Source organism: Protopterus annectens, chromosome 1.part2, assembly GCF_019279795.1.
Source record: "Protopterus annectens isolate FY-2018-M chromosome 1.part2, PAN1.0, whole genome shotgun sequence".
In the NCBI taxonomy this organism is placed as follows: Eukaryota; Metazoa; Chordata; order Ceratodontiformes; family Protopteridae; genus Protopterus; species Protopterus annectens.
This window is the reverse complement of record NC_056727.1, coordinates 288,440,837-288,460,023: the sequence shown is the minus strand read 5'-3', so window position 1 is coordinate 288,460,023 and position 19,187 is coordinate 288,440,837. Positions and strand designations below refer to the sequence as shown.

At 41.4% G+C, this 19,187-nt stretch overlaps 1 protein-coding gene across 1 annotated transcript in view; it reads right to left on the bottom strand.

Moving 5' to 3' along the window:
* The window catches only part of KIF16B (kinesin family member 16B), a 3,706,250-nt gene that overhangs the window by 2,481,401 nt on the left and 1,205,662 nt on the right, over window positions 1–19,187 (bottom strand). The gene's annotated exons all lie outside the window — the stretch shown is intronic.

Below are 19,187 nucleotides of genomic sequence, written 5' to 3'. Positions count from 1 at the left end.
TACCTGGAGCTGGTAAAAAAAAAGCACCTCGCAAGCGAAAGCGGCAAACGAGATCTGGGTAGTCTTCGCCTTGCATCATGGGATATAGGGTTGCCTTGAGCTGGTAAAATTAGCTCTCGAGCTTTAGTAAGTGGCCGAGTCGGAGCCGAGGATCAGCTCCGAACCCATCCAGCAAGAATGAAGGTGAGATTGACAACTTAACATACACTGATATCCTGAAGAAAGCAGTGGTGACTGTAATACTTATAGATGGTAAATACCCATCACACCCAGCTTCATATAGGCCCATTTCAATTTCAAATAATGATTATAAAGTGTTATGTCTATAATAGCTACAATAATGGCAAGGTGTTGGTAAAACTGAAAATATATGGATCAATGTGGATTTGTGGAGCAGAGGCAAACATTTGACCACATTAACATAACAATGATGATCAAAGAAGGAAACAGAATGTAAGAAAATATCACTGCTGCTGATGGGTCTTGATGCAGAGAAAGCATTCAACAGAGTAGGACAATGGAGACATTTGCATTCCCTAATACAATTAGGAGGATATATGATGGATTTGAGGCAAAAGTTAAAGTGGGAGAGTTCCTTTCTGATGTGTTGCATTTGAACAAAGGAACCAGGCGGGGTGTCCTTTTTCCCATTCGTTATCTATGTTATATTTAGAGCCACTAGCAAAGAAAATAAGACTGTCAGAAGTTCAATGATATAATTGGTATGGTAATCAAGAAAAGGTGGCTTTATTGCAGGTGATATTAGTTCATATCTGATAAAACAGAAAAGGACATCTCAGTACTGTGAAACATTCTGAGACAGCTTTGAATGGAATACAAAGTTAATGCAGACAAAACAAAGGCCACAGCTGTAAACTAAATACCCACATAGGAACTGGTTCTGCAATACCGACATTAATGGGGACAGGATAAAATGAAAGGATTTTATTATGGCAGCTAAGGATATGTGGGAAGACACTAGAAACTAAACAATAAATACAAAAACTGAGAAACATGAAGCTCTAGTTTATGGATATAGTTCACAAGATATAAGCAGTGCAAATGCTTTTTATAGTCCCTTTAGTTTTATATACAGGCTAGGCATATATTTATCAGACAGATGACAAGTTGTGAACAGTAATGAATAAAGAGATAAAGAATTGTATCTGGGAGGGGAAGACAGCAAAGATAAAGTGGGACAAGTTGATTCTTCCAATAGAACTAGGTGATTTGGGATTACCAGATTTGAAAGGATATTTTAGAGCTACACAGATAAGGCTCACATATATAGCAAAAGGAGAAAGCTATAACCGACAGTGGAAAGGGATGATGATGAAATGAGGGAAAAATCAAGAAATAAGGAAATAAGGAGATAGTGGGATTTTCCATGCAGATCCTTAAGGAAAGCAATAGCAGTCACTCAATATTATATTCATAAACCAGCAGAAAGTATTTTAAGAACTAAGCCAACACAATAATGCAGGTAGGAGAGTCTGCTGATAGTGACAACCGCAATTAGGGGTACAGACAAGAGGGCGCTAGAATTTACTGGAGAACAGTGGCAAATGAACCATGATATTGGGAGCATATAACTAGACAGGGCACGGTAATAAAGTAGGAAGAGGCCAAGAAGACATTTGGACTGCATGCTAGATATTGCCATCCATATCAGGGATCTGTATCAAAGTATAGGCAAAGAGAAAGGGATAGAGGAATCCTAAGTGAATGACCTGCTCTGGTAGAGTTTTTAATTGAATCTAGAGCAGAAGCTACGGTTAAAAAGGGATAATTAGTACGGCATATAAAATATTGCATGATGACTATGAGTATCAATCACTGAAGGTTAGAAAAGATTGGGAAGAGACTGAATAAGCAGTTTGCAAGGAAACAATGAGAGGGCACATGCATGGCTCCTAAATATGCAGCAAAGTGTAGAAGATTTAGGATTTTGTTTGGAAGTGTTTGCATAGGTATTTTTATAACCCAAGCACAGTCGGAAAGATTTTTCCTCATGCAGATGTGAAATGTTGGAGGTGTGATAAAGATGAAAGAGGTAACTGGGAACATATGTTTTGGGAGTGTAAAGAGTTGGCAGACTTTAAAAATTCTTCAGATTACTTTGTCAGAAATATCAAGTGAGCAAATGGGTGTCAACTTCTGAAATTATTTTTTGAGCTGGGATACAAGATATGACTTGCCTAGACATAAGTAAGGCCTTGTGCAGTTTAATTCTGGTGGCTGTCAAGAAGCAGTTATTACTAGGAAATGGAAATCAAAGTCAAAACCAACTGTACTTGAAGCAGATAATATTTTAATAGAGGTAAAAGAACTGGAATTCGCATATTTAGAAAATGGTTGGGGCAAATTACATAGAGAAAATGGAACCTGTGGAATAATACAAGCAGAATAATGTTTTAGAGGAGCAGTGAGGTTTAAGGGAAGGCATGAATTCATTGTATATGCAAACCTGAATTGATGAGAGTTGTATAAAAGAATATAAATGGTGTGTAATGCTTGAAACTGTGACTATGTTAACATAGTTTGTTTTCTTTAAAATATATGTATCCTTGCCTAAGTTGTTTGTCTTTCGGCTTTTCCCGGTAAGGGGTCGCCACAGCGGAGCTCAAGTCCGCTAATGACTGGCAGTAGATTTTTACGAAACGCCGAGGTGCCAGCTCGAAGCCCAACTTTCAACGAAGGCACGCCCATTTACGCACGCATATCTTTCGAACGCTACCCAACCATGGGGAGGATATGCAAACTCCACACAAAAGGCACTCCCAAACCCAGCCGAGAATCGAAAGGGAGAACCTCTTGCTGTGAGGTAACAACGCTACCATCGTACCACCGCAGCACTGTATCCTTTCCTAAGTCTTAAGTGATAATTCAATACAGGTGTTAAAAAAAAGAAATGCCTGAAGTCTGGATGAAAATGAATGGGATAAGCATCTTTTAAATGAAGTTTTACCAGGAAACTTGAATGAGGAAGAGGTAACATATTGTCAAGTGATGATTCTGAACTTATGGACTGTCACAAATGGGTTTAAGAAATAAAAATCCAGAAATCATCTCCAAGTATCTTTTTCTTTCTTTAGCACTAAAATATCTTTGAACAAAACCTTCACCAACTTGAGAAGGAAGAAATGGTTCCATCACTCCCTGGAACAGCATGTAAAGCAGAACAGGTGGAAATAAGAGAGCATGCTCTGGTGGATGAGGAATAACCACCCTGACAAGGAGAAATATCCTCTCACTGTCATCTATAACCTTGATGAATGATCTTCAGAACCCATATGTGTGGAAACTGTTGCCAAAGAGAAAGGTGTAAATTCAAACTTTCTGGAATGGAAAAAGGACTGTCAGAGTGGGAGGAGGGAGCAAGGTCCCGTAAACAGTCTTGACTGTCCTTGGTTTTGGGGTGCCTGAACTGTTTTTCAAACGCCCTTGCCATTTTTCCAAAAGTAGGTAAGATAATCCCTTAGAAAAACTGATAAAGGAGTAGAGAAAAATGTTAAGAGTTTCCCTAAATTAATTTAAATCTTTCAATATACATTTTGATTACCCCTATAGCAAGGGAACCAAAAAGTGAACCTGTATATCTAACAGAAAATAAAATCGTATTATCACATCCTCTTGGGAGGTTCTGGGAATACAGCCAGGCAAACCTCCTCAAAACAGTACCACAGGCCATAACCCTGGAAGAATTATCAAATGAGTCATACACACATTGTAAACAGAGACCAGTGACTAGTACATTAGAAGAAACTAAATAATTTAAAGCATTTCCTCAAAAGAAGAAAATACAGACCAAACATTCCTCATTCTTTCACAATTACTCTGAATAAACATTAACATGTGAGCCTGACTGTTCAAATTTTTGAAAATCAAAGTTGTAGATGCATACCCATCAATAATTGTATCACCCTTATTAGAAAGCATGCAGTAGAAATTAACTTTAGCAGTAGTAGGGTTAACTAAAGCTATAGCTGCTGAGGCAGGTTTAGGAAGAGTGTATAAAAACTTAAAAAGACAGAGGAACCCTATACATTCTATCTGCATGTTTAGGAGCAGCAGACTGGCTATCAGGAAAATTACAGTCTCAGATAGAGATACATTCTCTAAAGCTGACAGAACTGGAAGAATTGGTGAAGGTTCAGGAAATTTTTAACAGCTCATAAAATTTAACTAGGGACTGAGAAACCTCAGTGTACTCCCACTTAAAACACCAACACATTCTAGAAATAGGCTCAAAGATACAGAAACCCCAAAGGGAGAATAAGAAACTAACCCTTCCTCTGAGCCTGAATCAGAAAACACACGAGATAACCTGTACCTGTCCCTTCATCTTCTTGTCCAGATTCAGAATCATATATCTCTTCAGGAAAAGTATCATTCTTCTTTCTTTTATTAGAAAGCAATACATAAGGATCAAAACAACAAAGCCACTTACAAGAACAACTCAAAAATAAAAAGCAGAAATAAACTTAGTGTTCTCTAGTGCCTCGGCAAAAGCCTTCAAAGAGTATTAAAAAACATTACTCACCAAACTGATAAAATACACCCATCAATTATAGAACAACCAATAAAAATACAAATCCAATTAAAGAAGTACTTTCCGATGACAATCCAAATTAAAGCCTGAGGGACAAAGTATTACATTTTAAAATAAATATAGCCTCCTTATTCATAAGTTTTCTTTTATACACAGTTTCGGAGCAAAACCTCCAAGGTATTTTTTCTAAAACCGTTGCCTTTAACCCATTAGGATCAGAATTGTGGAACTGTGCAAAATGAAGCACAATAGATCTTTCATTTCTAACCTGTTTGATATTTCTAACATGCTCTTGTAGCCTGACTTTGAATTTCCTTTTGCTCTCACCAATATAAATTAAACCACAACGGTATTTGAAAGCATATATAATGCCTTCAGTTTCACAGGTATAAACATCAGAAATATAAAAAGGAATTCCATTCACACAATGAAAGGTTTTAACAACATACTTACAAATGCAACAACCATATGGATATGTACCTAAAGGGTTAAAAGAAACAGAAACAGTTTATTTCTTCTTTTTATTGTTATAGGATCATAGGAAGTTACTAGGCTATTGGCCTGAGGCCCTTGAAAATCTGAGCCAAGAAGTTAGCCCATGTTCCAACAAGTCAGCACCCTAGGCCACTGTACAGCAGGGACACAGGTGGAATCCCAGGGGTGCATTTTCTGTTCCCCATCCAGTTATCCAGGTTGGGCCTAAAAGGTTTAATGCGGTACTCTGCTTTACATGGAGAAGGAGACTATTCCACAAAATGAGGAGTCTCTGGGACACATCTGTCCCGTCAACATGTCCTATTGATGCCACAGACCAGGTTGAGGTCATGAGTGTGGGTTACTCGAGTGGAGCTTGACTTTTGGATACGTAGCAGTCCCATCAGGCTGGGGTCTGAGATTGCTTTGTATGCAGGAGAAAGGTCACCTCTGAGGAGTCTGTAGGAGACTGAGTAGAGGGACAGAGCTTTTAACCTGTCTGTGTAGGGTAGATGTTTGAGGCCCTGGATTCCCCGAGTGAGGAACCTCTGTGATCTCTAAACTGATGCATGTGCTTTGTGAGGTACATGGCAAGAGTGGCATTGTACTCATAATGGGTCTTAGAAGGGCAGAATACAGGGATGTTATGACCACCTTGTCCCTGGATGAGATACCCTTACTAATGAGGTGGGCCATGTAGAAAGCTTTCTGTACAACAGAGGCAATATGGTGGTCAAAAGTCAGTCTGCTATCAACCTGGGTGCCCAGGTCCCTCACGACTCTTTGCGCGCTTAGTACCTTATTATCAATGTGATAATTTGTGGGAACGTCACTCTCTCCAAAAGGGATGATGATGCAAATTTTGGCATTCAGTTTCAGGACATGTTTCTGGCACCAACTAGGTTTGGCCTGCACCTCCGAGAAGTATATCCCAAACAGCAGAGGCCCCAAGACTGATCCCTGGGATACACCACTTGTTATGAGTCTACTACTTGAGGTGGCTTCCCCTATTTTGACTAGGTGGGTTATATCAGTGAGCCAGTTTGCTACTCATCTGGTAACATATGGATTGATGTCTAATTTACAGAGTTTATCTATTATACCTGAGTGGGGAATAGTACAGAAGGCTTTGGCCAGGTCAAGGTAGGCAGTGTACACTGTCTTCCCCTCATCTATGGCTTGGTGACTGTCTCAAAGAAGTTGACCAAGTTTAACAGGAATGACCTCCCCTTGACAAAACCAAAATGTGTGGGATCAAGTGTCTGAAGGTTGCCAATGTCCTTGTTAACGAGGTCCATGATAATCCCCTCCATGGCCCTGCAGATCAGGCTAGTTAGGCTGATGAGTCTATAATTTTCTGGATCAGTGGACGCTGCACCTTTGTGTAATGGGATGACAGTAGCTGTCCTCCACTCAGCTGGGATGCAGCCATTACTCAGGCTTTAGTTGAATAGGGTGCCTAATGGTGCTGCAACTTCCTGTCCGAGTTCATGTAGGATGCAGCCTGAGATGTTATCGGGTCCCATGGAGGCTGTATTTTTTGCCTTTGAGGGGGCAGTGATGACTTCCTCCCTAGAGATAAGGGGAAGGGGGCAGGTACTGGGGATGTCCTGATTTACTGATGGGGGGATACAGGAGTGAAGTTTTCACTGAACCTGTCAGCAGGTTGGTTATACCTACATAATTTGTGTATGTGGTGTCCCTGACCACCAGTTCTGAACAGATTTGGTTGCTTCCCTTGAGACTGTGGATGTGCGAAGAAGGTCTTATGATGGTCTTTAGTAGATGTGGCCAGTTTGGACTCGAAATTTGCTTTGGAGGATTTCACTAGTGCTCTTATTTGCTTGTTCAAGCTAAGGAGAGACTGCTTCCAATTAGGAACCTGCTCCTTCCTGGTCCTGGACAGCAATTTTTTTTCCTTTTATAACAGAGTTTGTTTATTGTAGATGCCCACCAGACAGGTTTACTCTCCCTTGAGGAGGATGATTTTGTCCTGTCTGGTATTCCTGATCCCATGCAGCTATACAAATGCTCATATGGTACTTTGGTGCAGGTTTGGACATATGTGCCAGTTCCAATGGAGAGGGAGGGGTCTGTGAAGCTGTTTACACCTTCCCTCAGAAGGTTATAATCAGCTCTGGAGAATTTTTTTTTTGTTTGACCCTAGCTGGGGGGTGGGGAGTGACTTCAAAAGTGACTCTCTGTGGTCGGATCTTACCAGGGATGATAACACTATAGGGATGCTGCAGTGGTTACTCATGTTGGTTAATACCAAGTCCAAGATATTTTCACCTTTTGTGGGGGTGTCAACCCACTGGTCCAAGGCATTTGCATTGACAAAATCAAGGAATATCTGGGCAGTTGTGTTTTGGCATAAGTATTTCTTCCAATCAAGCTTTTGAGTGGTTCTTGCCAGTGGTTTTGTTTCTTTGTTTTTTTGTGGTTACACAAATAAGGATCAAAAACCTAAATAAAACCCTTAAGCAGACCCAGTAAACTACTCCTGCCTAAAGAAATTTGAAGAGTGGACACATGTTTAGTTTTTCTGTTTCTTTTTGACAGGAAGAAAATGGGGTTAGCAGTGATAAAAATGTCAGCAGCAGCTTTCCCAAGGATAGGCACAACAGTCTGATAAAACAGGGAAGCCTTCCCTGCTCCTTCTCACACGACAAACAAGAGTGGCTCTCCTTTGCTCACTGAGGGGACCTCAACAGCCACAGAGGATGTGGCTAACCCCAGGGCCATAGTAGCTGCAAGTGCTACGTTAAAGGGATCTAGGGTAAAAGATGAGTGGTCTGAGGTACAACAAATGGCCACAGCAGAGTCACCCTCCCACAGCTGAGGCAAACTGCTAGCCTGTTGTGATGGCAAAAGGTGCTTAACTTGATCTTTTTGTGTGTGAAAGAATGACCAACAGTTTGTTCCATAATCAAACCAAAAAATGTGCCTCATTCCATGAGGAAATAGTCATCAACAGCCAGTAAAAATTTAAAGTCTTTAAAAGTCACTTTTTCAGAGAAAAACACAGCAAAAAACACTTAAAACACTTAACCAGCCCTGAAATATGAAATAAACACAATTTATCCACAGAAAAAAAAATTAATTACTTTAAACAACTTTTAAACTGACAAGAAAAAGTGTGCTCTCATTTAAAAGTATAACACAGTCTCATGACAGTCAGTTAAAACACAAATTCCTAGCTTAAATAATTTTCCTAACAGGACAGTAACACTGAATAAACAAACATTTTTAAATGGAAGGTTCTTCCCCAAAGGGAACATGCCTGCCCAGCAAAGGAACAGCACAAACCAACCATCAAGACTCAAAAGTCTCAGAGGACAGTACTCTTCGACAGCAGGAAAGCTCTGAAGGGCTCGGTGCCTAAACCTGTCTTTTTCATCAGCTCAGCTCAATCTGACTAATGGCTTGGGTGCACGGACGGTGCTCTGAAATTTTGGAAGCTAGCCAGCTGTTATACCCTATGTAGAATACAATCCATATAACTTAGGCTGCTGTAGCAGCGATCAATATGAACGTATGGAATTCTTTAAATGATTGCAGTCTGGCTCTTGTAATTTTAGTATACAAGATGTTGTGTCCAGATGGCAGCCTATGAATATGAATGTCTGAAAAGTCTGACGGTTGGATTTTTCTAAATTTACTGCATGGCTAAGGATAGGCAAAGCTGAAGTTATAATTCTCTGAAAGTGATCAAGGACTCCACTGATGTAGCAGTTGAAAGCCGATCATCTAGATTCAAGTAAATGTGGATCCCTTTGAGTTGCAAATCGGCTGCAACTACTGTCATGCACTTGATAGACACTCAAAGGACTGTAGTGACATCAAAGGGCAGGGTTAACACCTGACAGTGATCATCTTCTTGCCACAACTGCAGAAACCTCCTGGACTCCTTGGGAATTTCTATATATAGATATGCATCCTGGAAGTCTATCAAGCACATCCAGTCATTCTCCCTATAAGCAGTGTACAACTGTTTGCACCATGACCAAGCTGAACTTGTCTTTGTAATGTACCGATTCAGGATGCTGACGTCTAGAATGGTATTGATGTCCTTATTTTTCTTTGATGCTACAAAAATCTAGAATAGACCCCGGACCCTTTGTGATCTGGTGGGACGTCTTGAATGTCTTTCTCTCTCTCTTTTTTTTTTTTTAAGACAACAGTAGTCTCTCTTCTTGGTGCTCTGTTCCAATGGCTGGAACATCAGGAAGTAGTAAGGGGAATTCTGCAGCCTCTGGATATTATCTTCACCTATTTGTCATATGATGGCTATCCATGCATTTTGAGTTAAAAAGATTACTGGCTCCTGACTGCATCTATCTGGGAAGCAGTTGGTCAAGCCTTCAGGGATGTTGAGCGTTGAGGTCGTTTCTCAGAAATGGGACCCTGAATTCCTTATTTTTACAGACCACCTCTTCCCTTATGGCAGCATCCAGTGAAGGGGCCACCTATTCCTGTCAAAAGAGTAGTCAAAGGGTTGATGTTGGGACTTTCTGACTTCCAGTGATCTGGGAATCCTGTTGCAGGACTACTTGGGTGAGGGTGGGGGGTGGGGTAAACCCGTAGGCAATTTTGTTTTTCTTTCCTGCTCACTCTTATGCATTTTCTCCTTAACTTTAGGTTCAAACAATGAGGATCCACTTAGTAACTGTTTACACCAAAACACCTTACCCCATATGTACAAAGAGGTGCGTACCAGCAATAAAACTATTAATGGCAGTGTAGTAACATTCCATAACTTTTCTAACCAAGAGATTATGGACTGCTTATGTGCAACTTTGGACACAATCTAGAGTTTGGTTGACATCCATTACCACATATGGAATCCACAGGAATGCATGGCCTTCACAGCCCTGAGGAGACCCAGAGTATGCACAGCACTTTCCATCCTGTCTGGCCTTTCAAAGACCAATTTGGGACATATCAGGTATTTATCAGGCCACAGCCACTAGGATACTGGACAAGTTCCTAAACATAATGTTTCTACACGTGTACAAGCATATTTGGTTCACTAGCACATTAGATAAAACAGCTACTATTACGCATAGCTTTTATGACACTGATTACCTCTCTGAGGATCTGGGTTCCAGAGACTGCACACATATATCAACAAAGGTCTCATATGACCAATGGTCCCAGAGATACATCAGTATGAAAGGCTAATGCTCCATGAACTGGCAGGAAATATATAATGCACATCTGATTATAATCAAAATGTCCTCACAACACCCAAGCAGTTAGCATGGCTCATACATAGCATTATCTAAGCTATAGTGACAGTCATCCACTAGGTGACAATCTGCAGGGCCATCTAACTGGTAAATGCAGATACTCTGGCTAAAGGAAATGCATATGGTTACATACACAGTATGTTCAAATGCAGTACTCCCCACCCCCGCACATACAGGCAACTACTTTACTGTTGATGCTAAATACCTGTTACAGACCTGGCTAATTGTGCACATATTTTTATTTATTTTATTTAACATTTGTTTTCTGGGAAAGTCCGACTTGGAATGAAGCCAATTTTCAGCAGAGGCCCAGAGAGAAAACCTCCAGACACATGTCTTTGTAACGTGGGAGGAAACTGGAGCACCCAGAGGAAAGCCACACAAAGGCAGGGAGGACATGCAGACTCTGGACAGAAGGCACTCCAGCAGAGAATCAAACCAGAGAACCTCTTCCTGTGAAGCGACAATGCTACTGCTGCACCACTGTGCCGTCCACATATAGAACCCATAGAGCACTGCTGAATTCCAGTACAACGCAACACATGCACAAACTCCTAAACATCACTAAGCATGTACTCAATCAGTTCAAAGCCCATTTCTACGGTCCTAATATCTCTTGGGGAGGGGGCACTGCAATCTGACTCTGCCATGGTCTGCAGGAAGTTTTCAACATATGCTATCCTATGAAATATGACTGCTGTGGAAGCAGGCAGGCCAACCCTATGGTAAAGGCACATAAACCATGCATACACATGACTGGTAAGGAAGGAAGAGCAACACCAATGGACAATGAGAGTGAGGTGGAACACTAATAGGTAACAGATGCATTCCCAAAGAAAGTAATAGTTATAGTAAACAGCAGCACAGGAGAATCAGTGACATATAGTTCAGAACCATGACGAGCACACAGTGACAGTGCATTCACACAGTACAAATATGACAATGCATGAAGTGTTAACATCAGGCTATGCTGGTGCTGTATAGTAAAGCATATATATAAACACAGGAGGGAGGGTGGAGTGAATTACTTTTTTTGCAATGTGCACAAGTGGCTAATTACACAATGACACATGGCTGTCTATGCAGAGTGAGTAAAGAGAGCATGTAACAGGAGGTAGACATGGGAGAGGTCATAAGATGATAGGTTCTCCATATAAGGGATTATTACTTCCTCCTGTGATGTGGATGGTGTGTTACTACATGAACGTGACATGGATCTACTCTACTGGCCTTGTGTGGTAGGATTTATGGCGTGCAGCGGCAGGAAAGATGTGCAGCTCTGGGACTGTGACCTGAATGTTGTCACCATTTGTGATGGGTGGTGGCAGAAAGTCTTCCACTTCCTGACATAAGGGAGGACTGGGTACCCTGTGGTGGCCGTCTTATGGAGCCAACCCAGGTATGTACTCTACCCCAACCTTGGACAGTACTACCAGTCTGAGCAGTGATGGTAGCAATGGTAATCCTTCATATAGAGATGGACACAGAAACGGTGTACACCAGCAGACCAGTCATTACAGTGTACCTAGACTCCATGACCTCATAGAGCAGCTGGCAATGTTAATTAATTATGTCACAACACAGAAATCAGCTTTATCTTGGACTGGATAGTTGCAAACTGTGTCTGGATAGCAGTCCAGCACATTTCATTTCAGCTGACTAATCATAAGAACTTACTAGTCTATTGATCAGTGATGATCTTAAGAAGCCAAGCCTTACATTCACACAGTAGATTTTCAAACCTTTTATTTTGTATATGAATAACCCAAAGGTGGCGGAATTAGAACGGCTTGGTGCATTTACTTGCTGTCCCTTTACATAAGGGGCATGGGAGTTAATACAGGGGAGAATTTATTGTTTCCCATCCAGTCATCCAAATTTTGTCTGAATAGAGAAAAAGCACTATAAACATGCAGAGTGGAAGAAAGTTCTACAGGAGCATTATTCTCTGCGATACACATCTGTCCCTCCAAAACAACTTGCTAATAGTGTAAAAGAGATGGAGACCCTTTTATCAGGTGTTTACACTACCACTAGATGTGCAAATGTGTTACAGGTCTGACAGGATGTGGTCTATTGAGACTCTATATGCGAAGCAGAGGTCACACCTCTTAGCAACCTCTGTGGCACACAGAAGGACAAAGTTTTAAGACGGTCTGCATATTTATTTATGATTTAGGCCCAGAATTTGTTTTAGTGAGAGAGCATTGCGGTTGCTCCTGCTATACCACATGTTTGGACATGTACAGACCAGAAAAGGCAATACATTAAATGATCAGCCTAATGTGAGCACAGCTGAACAATTACATCCCAGGACTTGGGTGCCATGCCTTTAGATATAAGCTGTGCAATGAAAAAGGACTTCCTTACAACAGTGGATATGTTATAGGCAAAGGACAGTTCATTGTTGACACAGGTTTCCATACCCTGACTATGGGATCAACTTTCAGGGTGTACTGTCAATGTGAATAGTTACAAGGGTGGTCATACTTGCCGAAGGATAATATTTTATACACTTCTTGATATTTAGTTTAAGACTACAGTTTTGACACCAGCTATTTGTTTGGGAAAGGCCCTCTTAGAGAATTTTGGTGTCTGCTGAGGAGTTTATACCACCAAGTTTACAGTTTTCTGCAAATTTAGTCAGTCATAAACTTGTAATACTTGCTTTGACCACAGAGAAGTAAATGTCAAAGAGGAGTGGACCAAGGCCAGGTCTTTGGGAGGAGGAACAGTGTACTTTTCTGGGTTTTTATTTGTGATCTAATTTGTTATTCAACTATGTACATATGGATTTACATTTAACTGGGAGAGTTTAACTAAGATATCTAAATGTGGGATGATGTTGAATGCTTTTGCAAGCTATAGATATGCAGTGTGTACTGATTTACTCTCATCAATTGATTCAGTAACCTTCTTGAAGAAGTCATACAGGTTAAGTATACAGGATCTCCACTTAATGAATCTGAAATGGCTTGGGTCAAGAGTATGTATGTTACTTATGTCATTATTTACCAACTCCATAATGATCCTTTCCACAGTCTTACAGATGAGGCTGGTCAGGCGTATGAGTCTATAACTACCTAGGTCAGCTGACACCCAACCTTTATTCAAGGAGAAAGATTGCTGCTGTCCTCCATTCATCTGTCATGAAGCCTGATACTGAAAAGTCTCTATACGAGGCCAGATAAGTCCTACTTCAGGCTGACTCAAAGGTAGCCTGGCATATTATTGGGTCCAATAGAAATAGTGTTACAGGCCTTGCATAGTTTCCCGAGGTCTTGCTCTTGGGAGCTTTGAGGGGCATAAGTATGTGACCAGGGAGTAAAGGATAGAGTTTGAGGTAAATTTGCCTCCGGTAGACTGGCTATGTCCTTTGGATCAGAATATGTGATACCATTTTATTCGTTTGGATCGCTATTTGTACTTCATCTGGTTGTTGATGGATATAAGGAAGGACTAGAATTCCCAGTTAGGTTTAGTAAAAGCATTTTAGTACTCAGAGATGAATTTAGTTTTAAGTGCAGTTAAGTTGTTTTTCCTTTTAATATACAGTCTGTTTATATTTAAGTTCCACCACAGAGGTCTATTCTTATATTTTGCATTGCAGATACTTCGGGGGGGGGGGGGGGCAGGTGCATCCATATTGCTGTTTAGATGTGCAAAGTATTTGGTTGTAAAGGATCCTATATAAGCAGCAGTGGGGTCATCATGTTCGAAGGAGATTTTGAATTCAGTTAAGTCATCACTCAGATTTAGCAGCTTAGCCTTTGCATAATCTTTGAAAATGTTTGTACTGGAAGACGCTTCTGGCTTCAGTCTTACAGTAAATGTGACTGATTTGTGGTCCAATTTGGCCAGGGAGGAAGTGACAACTGGTGGGAAGCAAAGCTGTCCCATACTGAGAAGGACCACATCCAGGATTTTATTGCCTCTTGGGGTGCAGACTAGCTAATCCAAAGAACTTGTATTGATTAAGTCCAGTAATTCCTGGGCATACATGTTTGAGGTTGAATAAAATGTTATAGCAAATAGAGGGACAGGTTCACACGTTCATAGATGACAAGGTTAATGACTCAAGATCCCTTACAAGCCTAACCATTATTACCTGGATTTACCCATATTTTCGATACCAAGGGACTACAGGATGGCTTAGGTTTGTGCTGACGCCTTTGAGTATTTTAAAGACTGCCCCTGTCCATAATGGACATAGTCACCACTCCAAGAGTGAATTTACAATTCCCCATCCATGGATCCAGACTGCATTTGAAGAGGGTCAGGGAAGCACTATGTTCTATGTGAATAGGTAGCCTGTTCCAGAGGAGGGATAATTGAGTCACATCTCTCTCCCTCCAGCATGTTTTGTTAATGTCAAAGGCCAGGTTTAGAGCCTTGTATCAGGTAATCCTTGTGCTGTTTGTTTTGCGGATGTGTAACAGTTCCATCAGGACTAGATTTAAAAATGATTTGTAGATAAAGCATAGCTTACCCCTTAAGAGTTGTTAGGGGACAGAGTAATGGGATACGGCTTGCAGGTGATCCTCGTAGACATATTTTTACACTCTGTACTTTTTTTGTAAAGAACCTCTGAGGCTGCTCCAGTTGTTGCAACTGCCTGGTTAGGTACACCGCAAAAGGTGCACTGTTCGCAATTATTAGTCTAATGAGGGACGAGTATAGTGGATTACAACCTCCTCTAATCTGGATGCCATAGCTGTGCCACACAGGACTTTCTTACCATTGTGGACACATGGTGGTCAAAGTTCAGGTTACTGTCTATCTGTATAACTAGATATCTCATCACTGGGTCTTTATGGGTGTGCATAATAGTGTAAATTGCAGGGGTATTTAGCTGCCCAAAGGGTATAATTATGCATTATTTGCATTTAGTTTTAGGCCATGACCCTGGCACTAATTATTTGACTGAGTCAGACCTTTCTGAAGGATATCTATGCCACTGAGGGATTCTGTGATTTCTGCCAACTTGCAGTCATCAGCAAACTTGGTCAGACAAAGGGCATTTACATTATCCTTGACTTCAACAAAGTACATTGCAAACAAGAGATTTCCCAGCACTGAGCCCTGTGGTACTCCTTTAGTAATTGGCCTTTTTCTGGATTTGATTCTCCCACTCTAACAACATGTGTACTTGTCCATGAATCATTTGGATATCCATCTGGAGAAGTAGAAATTTATGCTGAATTTTCTGAGTTAATCTACAATACCAAAGTGGTGAATTGTCAAATGCCTTAGCCTGGTCAAGGTAGGCAGTATGCACCGTTTTACCCTCATCCATGGCCTTGGTCACTTTCTCAAAGAAGTCCACCAGACTGAGCGAACATGACCTGCCCTTGATGAAGTCAAATTGGGTTAGGTCCAATATTTGGAGATTTCCTGTGTCACTGCTCATCAGGTCCATGAACATTCTTTCCATGGCTTTACATAGAAGACTAGTCAAACGTATGGATCTGTAATTTCCTTGGTCTGTTAATTGTCCCCCTTTATTAAGAGGGATGACCACTGCTGTCCTCCATTCTCAGGAACAAAGCCTGTCTGGAGGCTGTGGTTAAACAGAGTTCTCAGTTGGCCTGATAAGTCATGTTTCAAGATATTTAAGAGGCATCCTGGGATACTGCTGGGACCCATCGAGGCCACGTTTTTAGCTTTACAGAATGCAGTGATGAGCTGTTCTTTTGTGATAACTGGAAGAGGAATGGTGAAGGGTATTTTCTGGAGTGTAACTGGAGGTAATGGGGGGAGTGAAATTTGAGCTGAATTTATCAACCAACCAGCAGATTTGCTACATATTCTGCCTGGGTATAAGTGGTGCTGTCTACAGCTAACTCCATACATTGTTGGGTGTTGCCATTAAGAGTGCGGACATAAATGAAAAATGCCTTACAGTTATCCTTTGTTTGGGAGCCATGTTTTGCTTCAAAGTTGGCTTTTGAAGACCTGACTAGTCCCCTGAGTTGCTTGTTTAGAAGAATGAATTTTTGCCCTGTTGTGCACATCCTCTCCTACTTCTGGACAGGATTTTCTTTCTTTTGTTGTACAACCTATTTACACCAGGGGTCCAATAGGTTGGCTTGTTTTTGCAGGTTGACCTAGGTTTATTTCGGTCCGGTGCTGCTGTTTCTGTGCAGCGGTTTATATATATGTACAGTACTTTTGTGTACACCTCTGCATACTCCTTCATATTTTCTGGGTTTGAGAGAGCTAGGAAATTAGCTATATCATCAATTAATAAGAGGTAGTTAGCCTTAGAAAAGCTTTTAAAGGTTCTGGGTTAAATGGGGTTCTAGTTTTATATTTATTTTAAGGGAGGGGAGACCACTTCGTGATCTGATCTAACCAGTGAGGGCATTACACTTGCGGGACGCAATGCTCCCTCAAGTTGTCTAGGATATTTGTACCCCTTGTGGAAGTAGACTAGCTGTTCCAGGGCATCTGCACTGAAAGTCTAGGAATCTGAACCTGCATGTTAATGGTCATGTTAACTTCCCAGTTAATGGAGGAGTACTTGAAATCACCCGATAGCATGTCGATGGGCTGAACTGTAAGACATTCTACTACATTCAGGTATGAGGTATGGTTTTCCTGGGTCATGGTGGAAGGACCTTGTAGCTAGCAGGGATATGGTAAGGGAGTTTACCATGGCTAGTTGGACATGGACTAGCAAAAGTGTACCATATTGTTTAACCAGTCTTGAGATATGCTTATTTTTACTTGATTGATACAGCTCCACCTTTTTTCTTTCATATGCAGTGGGTGGTCTGAATGCATGAAAGGCATTATAGCCTTGCATGGCCGGGGTGCATTCCATGGTTTTGAACCATGTTACAGTGACTGCACAGATGTCATCATTTCTGTGGCGGTGGAGTGCTTCCAGGGATAAAGGACGTCTCCTAGGAAAATGGTGTTTGACTTAATGCATATATAGGAGGAATGGGCTGAGGGGAACATAAAGACGGTCCTATAGTTAGCCATGATATGATAAGGGAGTTTGTTAATAGTTGGACGTGGAGAAGTTCCAGCTCATTATCTTGTCTAACAATGCTGGAGGTGAATTTTATTTTTTAAGACTCTGGAAACACTGCTGCCTTTAGTGCCTTCATCCAGAATCAAGAGACACTGCTGCCTTTAGTGCCTTCATCCAGAATCAAGAGACACTGCTGCCTTTAGTGCCTTCATCCAGAATCAAGAGACACTGCTGCCTTTAGTGCCTTCATCCAGAATCAAGAGACACTGCTGCCTTTAGTGCCTTCATCCAGAATCAGGAGACACTGCTGCCTTTAGTGCCTTCATCCAGAATCAAGAGACACTGCTGCCTTTAGTGCCTTCATCCAGAATCAAGAGACACTGCTGCCTTTAGTGCCTTCATCCAGAATCAAGAGACACTGCTGCCTTTAGTGCCTTCATCCAGAATCAAGAGACACTGCTGCCTTTAGTGCCTTCATCCAGAATCAAGAGACACTGCTGCCTTTAGTGCCTTCATCCAGAATCAAGAGACACTGCTGCCTTTAGTGCCTTCATCCAGAATCAAGAGACACTGCTGCCTTTAGTGCCTTCATCCAGAATCAAGAGACACTGCTGCCTTTAGTGCCTTCATCTAGTAGAGTGAGTCTGCACATGTGGTAGGCATTAAAACTTACACTGATTGAGTGCTCTCACTGGTCATGAACCAAGTTTTTGTGGAGTTTTTTTTGTTTACGCTCCTAGCGTTAAGCAGCAATATCTTTATGTCATCTGCGTTTTGTTTTGCGTTGTAAACTTTAGAAGACTGTCATTGCCTAAAAAGGCACTAAGGGGGAGGACAAGGATTTAGTCAATATACAAACACAATGGGGAATAGGTACAAGCAATCCCCAATCCCTGGCAAAGCAAACAGGACTATCTACCATCTCCTCCCAGGCAGATACACATTGTACCTCCACAGAATGACACCAGAAGCTAAGCCAGTTGTTGAGGTCAATAGTCCTTTGCTTATACTGCTGCATCATTCTTGGTGATGGTAGAATGCTGTTCATGGTTAGGTTTATACCCGCCTTGGATACATATTCCAAGAGCTCCATCATATCTCCCTTTACACGGTTCAGGGAAGTAATCTCAAGTCATTTACACCCACATACACTATGACTGTGACATGTGTGTACTTGTGGTACAAGGACTTGAGTACATGTGTGATACGATGAATCTTGGCACTTACTAGGCAACTGACAGTGATGCACCACACACCAAGCTATGCAAAGAGAGGATCAGTGTGTCTCATCATCACAGAGTCTTTTGATATGAAACAATGTCACTCACAGATGTCGTTTTATTGTGGATGCTGCCTGTGTTGTTTGTGAGATTGCCAAAGGCCTTGTTTCTTAGGTCACATTTAGGAGATCTGTCTGGATTAGGCAGGTTACTTGTAAGTGCTTCATATGATGGTCTACATGTTTGGTCTAAGCTCCAAGTGATTGGTTTAGAGTGATGTTGTGTGATGCTGGCAACCTGCTTCTTGTTTGTAGTGGCTTTGTTTGAGAGCTTTGTATACAGTGACAACATATAACTACATTTCTCACACTTTGTCAGTTTAAATCATCGGTGGTTGTCCGTAAGCATGAGTCAATTGATAAAGTGTCTCAGAACACCCATTTCAATTAACCTGCTACAGACACACATGGAAAGTGCAAAAAGTACAGTTATGTACACTGACCATAAATGTAGATGTTCGAGTGCATTCACTGTTGCAGTCATCACATTTGGGTTATCTGCCTGCAGGTACCCCTCAGCCGGCCTGAATACCACAGTCTTGGATTACTGTGTCGGATACGGTCTCTTCTTCCATGATGTCAGGTCGTCAGGGGTATAAAACATGCAGCCGACGCCATTACATCAGTTTTTCTTGCCCGAGATGTCAG